At 46.2% G+C, this 13,108-nt stretch overlaps 1 pseudogene across 1 annotated transcript; it reads left to right on the plus strand.

Moving 5' to 3' along the window:
* The first annotated feature begins 11,067 nt into the window (after window positions 1-11,067).
* On the plus strand, window positions 11,068-12,407 carry LOC311631250 (small ribosomal subunit protein uS2-like; annotated as a pseudogene). The gene is made up of 2 exons: window positions 11,068-11,669; window positions 12,090-12,407. The product of its transcript is annotated as a small ribosomal subunit protein uS2-like (transcript).
* Window positions 12,408-13,108: the final 701 nt, after the last annotated feature.

Raw genomic sequence — 13,108 nt, forward strand, 5'->3', positions numbered from 1 at the left:
TGCCACGGGAGGAGGAGGAAGCGACCGGGCTTCTCAGCCTCAGCACCGAGTTTAGACCTCCTCTCTTGTTGCTTGGACCTCCTCTCTCGACCCAGCTCCAGGGACCCAACAGCCCAGGGTCGAGAGCCTGGATAAGAACCTGGCTGCGGCAGGATGTTAGAGGAGGTGTACAGAGAACTCATTGACTGCCCCCCCCACCTCCCCCCCCCCCCCGCCTTCATCCCGTGCCTGTAGGTGAGGGGTGTACTCTGGGGGAGGGGGGGGGCACGTCATCGCCCCGTCTGCCCTGCGGCTACTGGGGAAACGAGGGCACTCTTTGCTATTTTTGCAAGAGTTCTCTGCCCGTGGGTTGCAGGCTGGGTCACAAAGTTCTGTGGTGAGGAACACCCCTTTTCTGTCCATTCTTCCTTCCACAAGAGAGGGAGACCCTGATGGCGATGAGACAACACAGAGGACAGAAGATGAAAGATAATAATGATGCCCTCCCTGGTTTGGTTCAGTGGATAGAGCTCGCCCACGGACTGAAGGGTCCTGGGTTCCATTCTGGTCAAGGTCAGGAACCTCGGTTGCAGGCTCCATCCCTGGCTCTGGTTGGGGCTCACGTGGGAGGCAACCAATGGAACTGTCTCTCTCAGACTGATGTTTCTCTCTCTCTCCCCCCTCTCTTCCACTCTCTCTCTAAAGATCAGTGGAAATGCTTGGGTGAGGATTAACAAAAACAAAGAGGTAATAATGGTGGCTGCTTAGATACTGTGGCAAAGTGGGTGAACTGTGGCAAAGTGCAAACCTGACCCACCACTCCAAATACCTGGCTGGCTGGTCTCCACCCTAAAAAACACTCAAGGTAAGGCCGACCCAGACTGGCAATAGTGTCAGTCCCCTAAGGATCAGGGTGCTCACAGTGGCCCACCATCCTCTGACCCCATGCCCCAAGTGGTTACAGGGGGGCAGAGGGAGGAGGAGCTGTCTGGAAGCTGAAAGGCATCTGACTTGGAACGATGATTTTTTTTCAAATCAGGACACACTGGCGTCTTGGATCATCCTAGAAATGTTTCCAGCGTGTAGATGGAGCCAACTGCTCCTGTGTTAGGGAGGGGACTGATAGGGAGAGACTTCACCACCACCATCATCACAACCAGGCACCTTGGCACTGGGTGGCATGCGGCTAGTTTTGCAATGATTTTCTTAGAAAGGGGCAGAGGAACCTTTGTGTGAGTGGGGAAAACATCTCATCAGTGGTGGGAGCCTTATACAAGCACACATTATTGCCACTGCAGCAGACTATTGTTACTATTGGCAAAATGTATTTCAATCTTCAACATCTATCTATTTATCTATCTATCTATCTCTCCCCCAAACCAAGACTTTGGCTCCCCTAGGCTTCTCACTGCTATTATCCCAGCCAGTTCCCCTATCCATGCATACCCCCATCTTTACAAGCTCCTTCAGGCAGGGAGGATGGCCCAGACATGAACCTCCGAGGCCAGATTCCACTTGACTGGCCAAGCTCTGACAGAAGCCCTGAGAAATGTCACTCCAGAAGCTTGCCCTGGAGTCCCTGGTGCAGCTGAAAGACACTGTCAGACCTCCCAGACTCCCAGGGCAGGGACAGAGTGCTTCCCTGCAATGCTCTGTGCCTCCAGACCAGCTTCTTGCCCAGTTGGCAGGGGCCTGCCTCATTCCCCAGCTTGTTATTCTAGCCTGACTAACGTCAAACCTCTGGCATCAATTTCCACTCTGAATGACCTAATCAATTTTTATAATAGCAAAATGATGAGTTCCCTGCCCATAAGCACAGGTCCTTTGGGGAGCCAGCCCCATGATGAATGACACTTTTGCCCACTGAAGCAACATTTAAGTCACTGAATTCCAGCTGGCTATCCTAATGCTTTTGCTTCAGCACTAAATTGCTATGATAGCTTCCTAAGAATAGGGGCTAGCTACCTCAGGCCTCTCCCCACTTAGGTCCGTCTTGCTTACACCTGCCAGTCTTTGCTGTGATCATGCCCATTTTATCTGATTAAGTGACTAATGTCCCTAGACCACAGTCTCCAATGGCTCCCCCAAAGCTATAAAAAATTTAGTCCTGCTGAAACCGGTTTGGCTCAGTAGACCTTCGGACTGAAAGGTCCCAGGTTCAATTCCGGCCAAGGGCATGTACGGTGGTTGAGGGCACATCCCCAGTAAAGGGTGTGCAAGAGGCAGCTGATCGATGATTCTCTCTCACCGATGTTTCTAACTCTCAATTCCTCTACCTTTCTCTCTGTAAAAAATCAATAAAAAATATATATTTAGTCATTTAACACTTGAGGTTATGATTCCCAACAGATCGTTCCAGCCTCACCCTCCCCTACCTCCTACTTAACCCCCCCTTGTACTTCATACTCAGCCCAATCACCAGCCCTTTGCTTCTCTTATTGACCTTGATAGAATGCTTTCTTCTTTCTCCTCCTCTTCAAGTATATTAGTACAGCTCAACTCAGGCTAGACCTTTCTGCCAGTAAGCTCTTTCTTTGTGGGATGTCTTGACCCAAACACTTTGATACCATCACTGCAATCCTAAGATCATTTAATTCTGCCATGTCCTCAAGAACTTTAGGCAAGATGTGAGTTCTCCCTCGGGGAGCACGCCCATGCCTTTCTCTCCCCCCTCTGCTTCCCCCACAGGCTCACATCTCCTAAACTCTCAGGGACCTCCTGAGACTTACAAGCAGGGGAGCAATGGGCAGCGGCAGCTCTTTCCAGGCTAATCCCCTAAACCTGTTCCTAAGGCCCCTTTTTCTCTGACTCTCCAGTGAGCCAACAGTGGCCCCACCTTGGCTCACTTCTTTCCCATAACATTTCTAGGAAGCCAAAGCAGCCCTACCTAGTCTCTCTCTCCTGCTGCTTCTTCTCTCCTAGGCCCTTCTTTGTTTCACTGTCTTCAGCTTTAATAAGCATACCCCCCCCCCCAAAAAAAAAAAAGTTCAGACAAGACATCTAAACTATAGTGTCTCTCTCTCTCTCTCTCTCTCTCTCTCTCTCTCTCTCTCTCTCTCTCTCTCTCATAAAAGAAAATACAATGGTAGAAGTCTTAACCAGGAAAACAGTAAGATCAAATGCATTCAACTGGCAATTTTACTCTTAGATATATACCCATATACCGAACATAAATCAAAATATACATCACACAAAATTTATACATGTATGTTCATTGCAACATTATTCATAACTAGAGGCCTGGTGCATGGATTTGTGCACCAGTGGGGTCCCTTGCACCCATGAATGATCGGGGCTGGGGATGGACCACGGGAGGGCTCCAGGGTGTGTCTGGCCATCTTGCCCAGTTCCAATTAGCCAGATACAAGCAGCAAGCTAACCTACCAGTAGGAGCATCTGTCCCCTGGTGGTCAGCATGTGTCATAGCAACCAGTCAAACAGTTGGACACTTAGCATATTTAGACTTTTATTATATAGGATTGCCCCAAAGTGGAAGCAACTGTATGTCCATGGTGAATGGATAAGTACAATGTGATATAACAGCAATTTCCAACCAGTGAGTCACAAGAATTATTAAAATTTGCAACTATTAGTCAGGAGCACTGACCTCTTTTTCTGTTAGACTGTCAAATAAAAAAAAATTAAAACAGTCAACACAACAATAGTCATCTGGGTGAATGAATCAAAATTATACCTATTTTCTTTGGTCAGATCAGCAAAAAAAAAGTAACGTGTGTGTGTGTGCGTATGTTTATTTATTTTTAATGTTTTTTTTTTTATTGACTTTTTTTTAAGGGAGAGAAATATCCATGATCAAGAGAGAAACATCAGTAAGCTGCCTCCTGCATGCCTTCCAATGGAGATCTAACCCACAGCCTGGGCATGTGTCCTGACAGGGAATTGAATGGGCAACCTCTCAGTACATGGGAAAATATTCAAACAATTGAACCACACTGTCCAGGGCAAAAAATGTCATATAATTTTTGGTGTGCCACAGAATTTTAGTAATTAGTTTATGTGTGCCATGAGATGAAAAAAATTGAAAATTGCTGTGATATAACTATACAATAAAATATTCAACAATAAAAATGAATGAAGTACTGATACATGCTACAACATGAGTGACTCTTGAAAGTATAATACTAAGTGTAATAAGCCAGTCACAAAAGATGACATATTATATGATTTCATTTGTATGCGATGTCCAGAATAAGAAAATCCATAAAAACAGAAGTAACTTAGTAATTGCTAAAGGCTGGAGAGTTGAGAAGGAATGGGAATGATTACTAATAGGTATGAGGGGTGATAATAATATTCTAAAATTGATTGTGGTGATGATTGCACAGTTCTGTGAATATGTTAAAAAGCATCAAATTGTATTGCTAAGTGGATGAATTGTATGGTTTGTGAATGATGTATCAATGAAGCTGTAAAAAAAAACAAACAAACAAAAACCCACAAATACAGTCCTAACCAGCTTGGCTCAGTGGATAGAGTGTCGGCCTGCAGACTGAAGGGTCCCAGGTTCGATTCCGGTTGGGGGCATGTGCCTTGGTTGCAGGCACATCCCCAGTATGTGCAGGAGGGAACTGATAGATGCTTCTAACTCTCCATCCCTCTCCCTTTCTCTCTGTAAAAAATCAATAAAATATATTTTTAAAAAACACACACAAACAAATACAATTGTGAGCAAATCTTTTTTGAAAAGAAAATACTTATCCCAAAGAAAATGATTTCTTTAAAATAGAAATATAGAAACAATTTAATTGTGCTAAAGAGAACATTGATAATGAAACTAAAGAACTTTGCTCCAGAAATTACTTTCTCTTAAAAATTATTCTGTATTGGTAAAATTTTGATGGAAAATTATGCATTCCAGGTAGCCAACGCAAGATGTCCTGGGTGCTTCTAAACTCTTTGATCTTCCATATGTCAGAACTTCACTAATATTCATTGTCTGCATTACTTATTAGCAGTTAGTTGTGTAACAAGATATCATAATTTATTTAAATGTCATATATATATGTGTGTGTGTGTGTGTGTGTGTATAATAAAAGTATAATATGCTAATTAACCAGACAGTGTTCTGGACATCATTCCGGGTGTCCTTCCCCACAAAACCACGGCAGTGGGGGCCAAGGCAGAGGTGGTTAGGGGTGATTAGGCAGGCAGGCAGGTGAGCGGTTAGGAATCAGTGGTCCTGGATTAAGAGACTGGCAGCCGGACATCCCCTGAGGTGTCCCAGCTTTTGAGAGGGTACAGGCTGGGCTGAGGGACCACCCCCCATGCATGAATTTCGTGCACTGGGCCTCTAGTGTGTGTGTGTGTGTGTGTGTGTGTGTGTGTGTATACATATTCATACACACACACACACACATACACACACACACACACACACACACACACACACACACACTAGGGGCCCGTTGCAGGAAGATTCCTGCAAGTGGCCACTGTGGCCCCATGTGCGGCTGCTGCTGCCACCTCCTGCCCCACCCTCCCTGTCTGCCCTTTCCCTCTGGCAGCTGCCTTGCTTTCTCCCTTTCCCTCCCTCTTCCTTCTATGCAGTCTTCAGTCTCACTCCTTCTTCCCTCAGCATATGCAAATTAACTGCCATCTTTGTTGGGTTAATTCGCATACTCGCTCTGATTGGCTGTGGGTGTAGCAAAGGTACAGTCAATTAGCATTTTTCCCTTTTATTAGTGTAGACATCTGAAGAAGTTGACCATTTCTATCCTGTGAAGGGTTGCTTGAGTTGCCTTCTTAGTTGTGCAAATGCAGAAATCCTCCTTTTTCCATTCTCCTGAAATCAGAGTTTCATAAGATCTTTTATGTCTTCTGTGATTTGGCAAAATTTTTCTCACATCATGTTTTACAGTGCTGAGAGCTGGTGGCTGAGGAGGAGTGAACCAGCTTTTCCTAAGGCCTTGTGGGACGGAAGGAAAAGATGTCTGATCTGCCTTCCTTGAATTCAAATCGGTGCATATGTTTTTTTGAGGTCAGAGCGCTTAGTTGAGGAAAGATACGGGCAGTGTCTAACTGCAGCCTGGAGCTGGAGGAAAAGTTCCTTGAAAAGAAATGATTGCCAAAGCCGGTTTGGCTCAGCGGTAGAGCGTCGGCCTGCGGACTGGAAGGTCCCGGGTTCGATTCCGGTCAGGGGCATGTACGTTGGTTGCGGGCGCATCCCCGGTGGGGGGTGTGCAAGAGGCAGCTGGTCGATGTTTCTCTCTCATTGACGTTTCTAGCTCTCTATCTCTCCCCTTCCTCTCTGTAAAAAATCAATAAAATATATTAAAAAAAAAGAAAAAAAAAGAAAAAGAAATGATTGAAGAAGAGGAGTCTGACTCAAAGTGAGGCTCAGACAACGGTCTACATGCTTTGGTGGCAAAGGATGTAACTGACGCTGGGTGGCTGGTAGGTCCATCTCCCTGGCCCTGTGTGGGATTTGAAAACTAGAGCTGAGCCTAGACTTATGACCTGAGAGCAGAGCTGCTTCGGTGCCTAAGGTTGCCCTTCAGAAAAGTGCATCTGCGCAGTCATAGATAAGCGATGGCACAAACAGTGCAGAGGCAGTTACTATAACTGGGGTGGCCTTGCTCCTTCTCTCTCCAATTGACATTTAGAGGAGGCGGTTCCTTTTGGACTGAGTACAACTCTATTTCCTTACTTATCTTTTATCTAGATGTTCTGTACATTATTAAAAGTGGGTATGAAAGTCTCCAATTATTATTGTAAAACTGTCTAACTCTCCCTTCAAGTCTCTTAGTGTTGATTAATATATATATATATATATATATATATATATATATATATATATACATATTTTTTTTATTTCAGAGAGGAAGGGATAGGTAGAAACATCAATGATGAGAGACTCATTGATTGGCTGCCTCCTGCTTCCCCCCGACTGGGGATCAAGCCTGCAACCTGGGCATGTACCCTGACCGGGAACTGAACCATGACCTTCTGGTTCATAGTCGATGCTCAACCGCTGAGCCACACTGGTCAGGCAATTAATATATGTTGGGGTTCTGTTATTTGGTGCATATGTGCTTATAATCATGAGGTGACTTTGAGGATAGAAGCCACATTGATGAAATGAGCTTGCATAACAGAGGAAAGTCCACCTCTAGTCTTCTTTTACGGGAGAAAATGAACCTTTATGTATTTAACCCATTGTTGCCACTAGCATCCCAAATATTCAGGAATTCCAGCTTGAAATCAGTTTGCTGGAAGAATTTAGACCCTCAGTTGTGGTGAAACAGGCCTGACTCCTTCATCGGTTTCCTTTTTCCCCTCCCATTCCCGAATATCCTCTCTTGTCTCAGGTTTCTTATGCCTTGTGGTCTCTTTATGGCTGACTTTGCTATCAAGTCGATTCTTCCATGTTCTTGCAATTGAGAGAACTGAAATGTCAGCAGCTATTCTAATTCCAAAACACTAGGTTATCAGAAATAAAAGCAAAAACAAAGCAGAGCAGGAGGGCATGCGGAGAAAGATGCTTTGGGGTTGCCACAGCTGATGTCTCATTGTTCCCATGAGCCAGAAATCTAAGAATATTGGACTGATCTTTTGAGATGAGAGCATTTGTTTCAGGAAGGCCATTCTAAGAAAAAGGACTGAGCCCAAGAGGAAAGAGGAATGGAAGGCGGCTTTGGAAACCAGGCAGTTTTTGGAAGCAATTGTTCTCATAACCAAACCATTCTTCACATTATTAACTTGTCTGCAGGTTGCAGAACACAGGCAAAGACAGGAGATTTGTTCACGAGACGTCAATTAAAACTCCTGCGCTGAAGATGGGTCACAGTACAGGTCACACTCAGCTTAAAGCACTGACAGGGCAATGTGTTGACTCTTCCCCTTGCTGTGGCCCAGAGAGGAGCCTTGGTCGGTAGGGACATTAGAGGATGGGGGCCAATGAGGGTGGTGTCCAGAGAAATAGGATTATTAGAGACAGGTGTGGGGATGAGATGGGGAGAAGAGTCTTGGGGACCCCTTTCAGGTGTTACATAAGTAAACGGGGTTCTGAGGAAACAGTTACTTGTGGAGATAAATTCTTCTCTACAGATAAACATGAGAGTGTGGTCAGCCTGCTTTGATTTCTCCCTCTCTCCCTCCTTCCTTCCTTTCTTCCTTTCTTTGTTCCATCTATGCAACAAATATTTCTAAACATTTATTCGGTGCCAGGCAATATGCTATTAAGGATCCTGACTCATTACAAATTGCCTTTATTTTAGGATGGGGCAGGAAGGAGGGCGGGAGTGCATGGAGGGCAGTCAGAATCGCAGATAACGAAGCTTAGGCCCGTCAGAGAGGCAATCAGAGCTGCTCACATACTCAGTGCATTTGCAATCTTTTCTTTCTTCTCTCTCTCTCTCTCTCTCTCTCTCTCTCTCTCTCTCTCTCTCTCTCTCTCTCTTTGCATTTGCATTTGCATTTGCATTTGCAGTTGTCACCAACCCAAATGCCTGCTGTACTGTCTGGGTTGAAGTAGACTGTATTCTACCTCCACATGGTCCTAGGCCTTCTGCATCCAATATCTGGGCACTGGGCTTGGGAACTTGCAGGCTCACCAGACTTCCCAGGCACGTCTCCTGCACCGTGGCCTTTGTGGGCTTGGGACCTTGGATCAGGTGGAATGGGCCTTATGGGTTAGAGTCTGAAAAAATACTTGGCTGTTTTCCTGGGTTGTGAGGAAGGTAAATGAAGTGGAAAGCGGGGTCCAGGGCCAGTTTTACCACTCTCTTGCTATGTGACCTTGGCTAGTCTCCCTCCACCCTCCATTCCTTCATGCCACCTATGGGTTATTGCTTGAGCCAGAGGTACCAATAAATGCCACCTTCCTTGCCTCAGAATCATAATTATGACCAAGTAACCTGGATGATCAGCTCAGGGGCCACAGGGAGGATGTCATTAAAACCTTTCTTATGACTGACTCAAAGAGACACCTCTTCAGAGTTTGAAGAAAACATTGTTTTTATCCCAGACTCTTCTGCCCTGCTGTCAGGGGGGTTCCTGGAGCCTCGGAACCTGGGATTTTGGCTCTCCCAGGAGTACAGCCATGAGTGTGCATCTGTATCAGCTTCAGGGAACCCTGGGGAGGGCGGCCTGCAGCCCCAGAGAGTGGTAGTTTCCAGACCCTTCAGCTCGGCATTTAGCTCACTGCCTTGTAATAGAACAATTGAGTTCTGAGAGATAAGGGAGAATGAAAAAGGGGAAGGGAGGGACCAGCTCTAGAAAGGTTTGCCAGAATGTTCCAGTCTCTTCCCCCCTTGTTGAACAGGGAGGAACCTGCTGAATAAACGCCCTCCAGCAGGTTGGTTACAATCTGGGAGGTGTTTTCTCATTATACGAGTCCTCATTATGTTATGTGTAAAAAGCATAATATACTGTAGCCTGAGAGTAAAAGGCCAGCGAAGCACTGGCTGGATTCACCTTGGGAACTGTGGCTGCCCTTGGCATTTCTCATGAGCAGATTTTATCAGGAACAAAGCCCAGATGGGGGCTGGGGAGGCCCAGTGAAAATGCCGACTTCTGTGACTCTCTCCTCTCCGCCCTGCCCTGCGCAGAAACGATATCTCAAAGGGCCCATTTGCTCATTTCTTTTCCCAACAAGTATTATGGGACACCAATCACGTGCCAGGTATGCTGCGAGTTGCTGACTAGAAGAGCCAAATTGTTCCTGCCTTCACAGAGCTTTGGGCCACTGGGGAATAAAATAAAAAAAATCACACAAGTATAAATGAAAAACAAACACGTGACAACAGCTATGAGGGAGAACTGCATGGTTCTGTGAAAATGCAGATAGGGGTGTTGGGTGGGGCCCAGATGTAGGCACTTACCAGGAGGAGGGTGTGTGAGTTCCAGAGAGAAGCCTTCGAGCCCTGGTGTGTCATCTTTAACACAGCCGTCATCTGCCTTGCTGAAGACCAAATTTGGGCTGCTAGCAATAAGAAAAGTCATCATGCCAAAACCGGTGTGGCTCAGTGGATAGAGTGTCGGTCTGCGGATTGAAAGGTCCCAGGTTCGATTCCGGTCAAGGCATGTACCTTGGTTGCTGGCACATCCCCTATAGGGGGTGTGCAAGAGGCAGCTGATCGATGTTTCTCTCTCATCGATGTTTCTAGCTCTCTGTCCCTCTCTCTTCATCTCTGTAAAAAATCAATAAAATAAAATTTTTAAAAAGTCATCATGTTCTAGCCAGTTTGGCTCAGTGGATAGAGTGTCAGCCTGTGGACTGATGGGTCTCGGGTTCGATTCCAGTCAAGGACACAGGCTCAGGTTGTGGGCTCAGTCCCCAGTGGGAATTGGGCAGGAAACAGCTGATCAATGATGTTTCTCTCTCTCTTTCCCTCTCCTTTCCTCTCTGAAATCATTAAAAATACATATATTTAAAAATAAGTAAAAGTCATCATTAGGTTTATTTGTAGTGAGACTATGACTAAAATAAATCTCCAACCCCTTTCATGGACACAGGCTCACTGGCTCATCATAAAAACCTTCTGGGGAGTGGCTTCCTCTTGGTGGAGAGAGAAATGTGTCCTGCCCGGCTGTGAGTGGCCTGGGGACTGAGTTGTTGGTCATTTCTGCTGGTGAGGGAGAGGGGATGGGGTGAGCGTTTTTAACATGTGTGGGTTGTATTTGTTACTCTTGTGCTTGTTACTTGGACTGTGCTTGTTACTCTTGAGTAGAGTGGCCCGGCCCTGGGAACATCAGGAGACACTAGAAGGTGGAGCCATTGAAGACTTCACTGTGGCCATTTCAGCAGAGAATAACAAAGACAATTAACGGAGTTGCTTATGTTGACTGCACTTCAAACAGCTGACTCAAACTCTCATCTTCAGCCTCAAGAGACCTGTGAGGCACACTGTCATGTGGAAATTACAGCAACCTCCTTCACCCCAAGATATGACAAACATCCTCGTCATCAGAGAATTCTCAGCTGAGAAACTTAAGATGTGCTTTGCAAAAAATGGCCTGGGGAACCAGTTAGTCTATGAAAAGTTCTGGCTTTTCTGTGCTACCCAGGGAGGGCTCCATACGGCGTTGTTCTCGGTTCCCAGGCTACTTAAAGGGAAACTTTTCACAATGTCCGGAGCCCTTGGTGTCCTGCAAATGAAGGCGGAAGATGACCTCAAATTCCTTGCAGCAGGAACCCACTTAGGTGGCACCAACCTTGACTTCCAAATGGAACAGTACATCTACAAAAGGAAAAGCGATGGCAGCTACATCATCAATCTGAGAGAACCTAGGAGGAGCTTCTGCTGGCAGCTTGGGCCATTATGCCATCGAAAACCCAGCTGACATCAGTGTCATATCATCCAGGAATCCTGGCCAGCGAGCTGTGCTGAAGTTTGCTGCTGCCACTGGAGCCGCTACTCCTATTGCCGGCCGTGTCACTCCTGGAACCTTCACCAACCAGATCCAGGCAGCCTTCCGGGAGCCAAGACTTCTGGTGGTGACTGACCCCAGGGCTGACCACCAGCCTCTCACAAAGGCGTCTTATGTTAACCTGCTTACCATTGCTCCGTGTAAAACAGACTCTCCTCTGCCATCCCTTGCAGCAACAAGGGGGCTCACTCAGTGGATCTGATGTGGTGGATGCTGGCCCGGGAAGTACTACGCATGTGTGGCACCATCTCCCGTGAACACCCGTGGGAAGTCATGCCTGATCTACCGTATTTTCCGGCGTATAAGACGACCTTTGAACAGAAAAAAGGTCAACCGAAAAATCGGGGGGGGGGGGGGTTGTCTTATACGCCGAGTATGTCCCGAAAAAACATCTCGATATGCCGCTAAACGAATTTTCCAACTCGATCCCTCACCAATCACTGCAAGGCTGCTCAGACCGCCTCTCTAACTTAGCCAATCCAAGCAGGCTTTTTATGCGTGCAAATTATACATGTTCTGTACCCGAAGCTACACTGTGTTCTGGTAAAAAGCCTGCTCAGATTGGCCAGAGTCAGAGAGGCCGTCTATTAAAAAAAGAACTGGTGTTGCCTCGGAAGTGGGGGGTAGTCTTATACAGCGAATATAGGCCTAAACCTATGTTTTAATTGTAAAATTGGGGAGTCGTCTTATACGCCGGAAAATGCGGTATACTTCCACAGAGATCCTGAAGAGATTGAAAAGGAAGAGCAGGCCTCGGCTAGAAAGGCTGTGACCAAGGAGGAATCTCACGGTGAGTGGACTGCTTCTGCTCCTGAGTTCACTGCTGCTCAGCCTGAGGTCGCAGACTGGTCTAAAGGTGTGCAAGGTGCTGTATCCACATAGCCGTTTCCTACTGAAGACTGGAGGGCTCAGCCTGCCGCTGAAGACTGGTCTGCAGCCCCCACTGCTCAGGCTACTGAATGGGTAGCAACGACCACTGAGTGGTCCTAAGCTGTTCTTCCACAAATTCTTAACAGAATGGAAATAAGGTTGATGGAAAATAAGCAGCTTCTTAAAAAAAAAAAGAAAAAAGAAAAGAAAAGTTCTGTAAATATTTTCCCTGGATGAATAAGGAAATCCCCACTCACTCATTTTACAAAAGATAATTTCAATCCCATTGCAGACAAATTATGTGAATAATTTGGTATAAGCTAACATTCTCTTAGAACATACTATATTGCTGGCACTATTCTAAATGCTTTCGATAGATTAATGCATCTAGTCCTTATAGCAACCCTATGAGGTGGACATTCCTGTTGCGCAGATTTTATAGATGAGGAAATTAAGGCACAGAGAGGTTAGGCAATTTGCCCAACGTTACACAACTAGCAAATGGCTGAGCTAGAACTTGAACCTTAGGTAGCTGGTTTGAGTCCATCCAACAAATGGGATCCCTGGGGCTGTGATTAGTGGACAGGCAATCCATGGGAACATGCGACTTTGGCTGAAACATTCGCAGTGGGGGGCACAGCACACGGGAGAAAATCTGCTCTTAACAGGATCTCACAGGAAGCTCATTTGTGATTATGAAAGGCTTTCTGTTGTGCAGTTGCATTTTCCCCCTCAGAGAGGAGATCGTCTGCATGGACTACTTTCCTACGTTTGTGTACTGACCGGGTGGGCCAGGTTAAGGGTTGGGAGCTGGTGGGGGGTGGAGGGAAGCTTAGTGGGCTGGGCAGAGTGAAGGTACAGGCATTGA

Source organism: Pipistrellus hanaki (assembly GCF_964339955.1).
Source record: "Pipistrellus hanaki genome assembly, chromosome: 12".
In the NCBI taxonomy this organism is placed as follows: domain Eukaryota; kingdom Metazoa; phylum Chordata; class Mammalia; order Chiroptera; family Vespertilionidae; genus Pipistrellus; species Pipistrellus hanaki.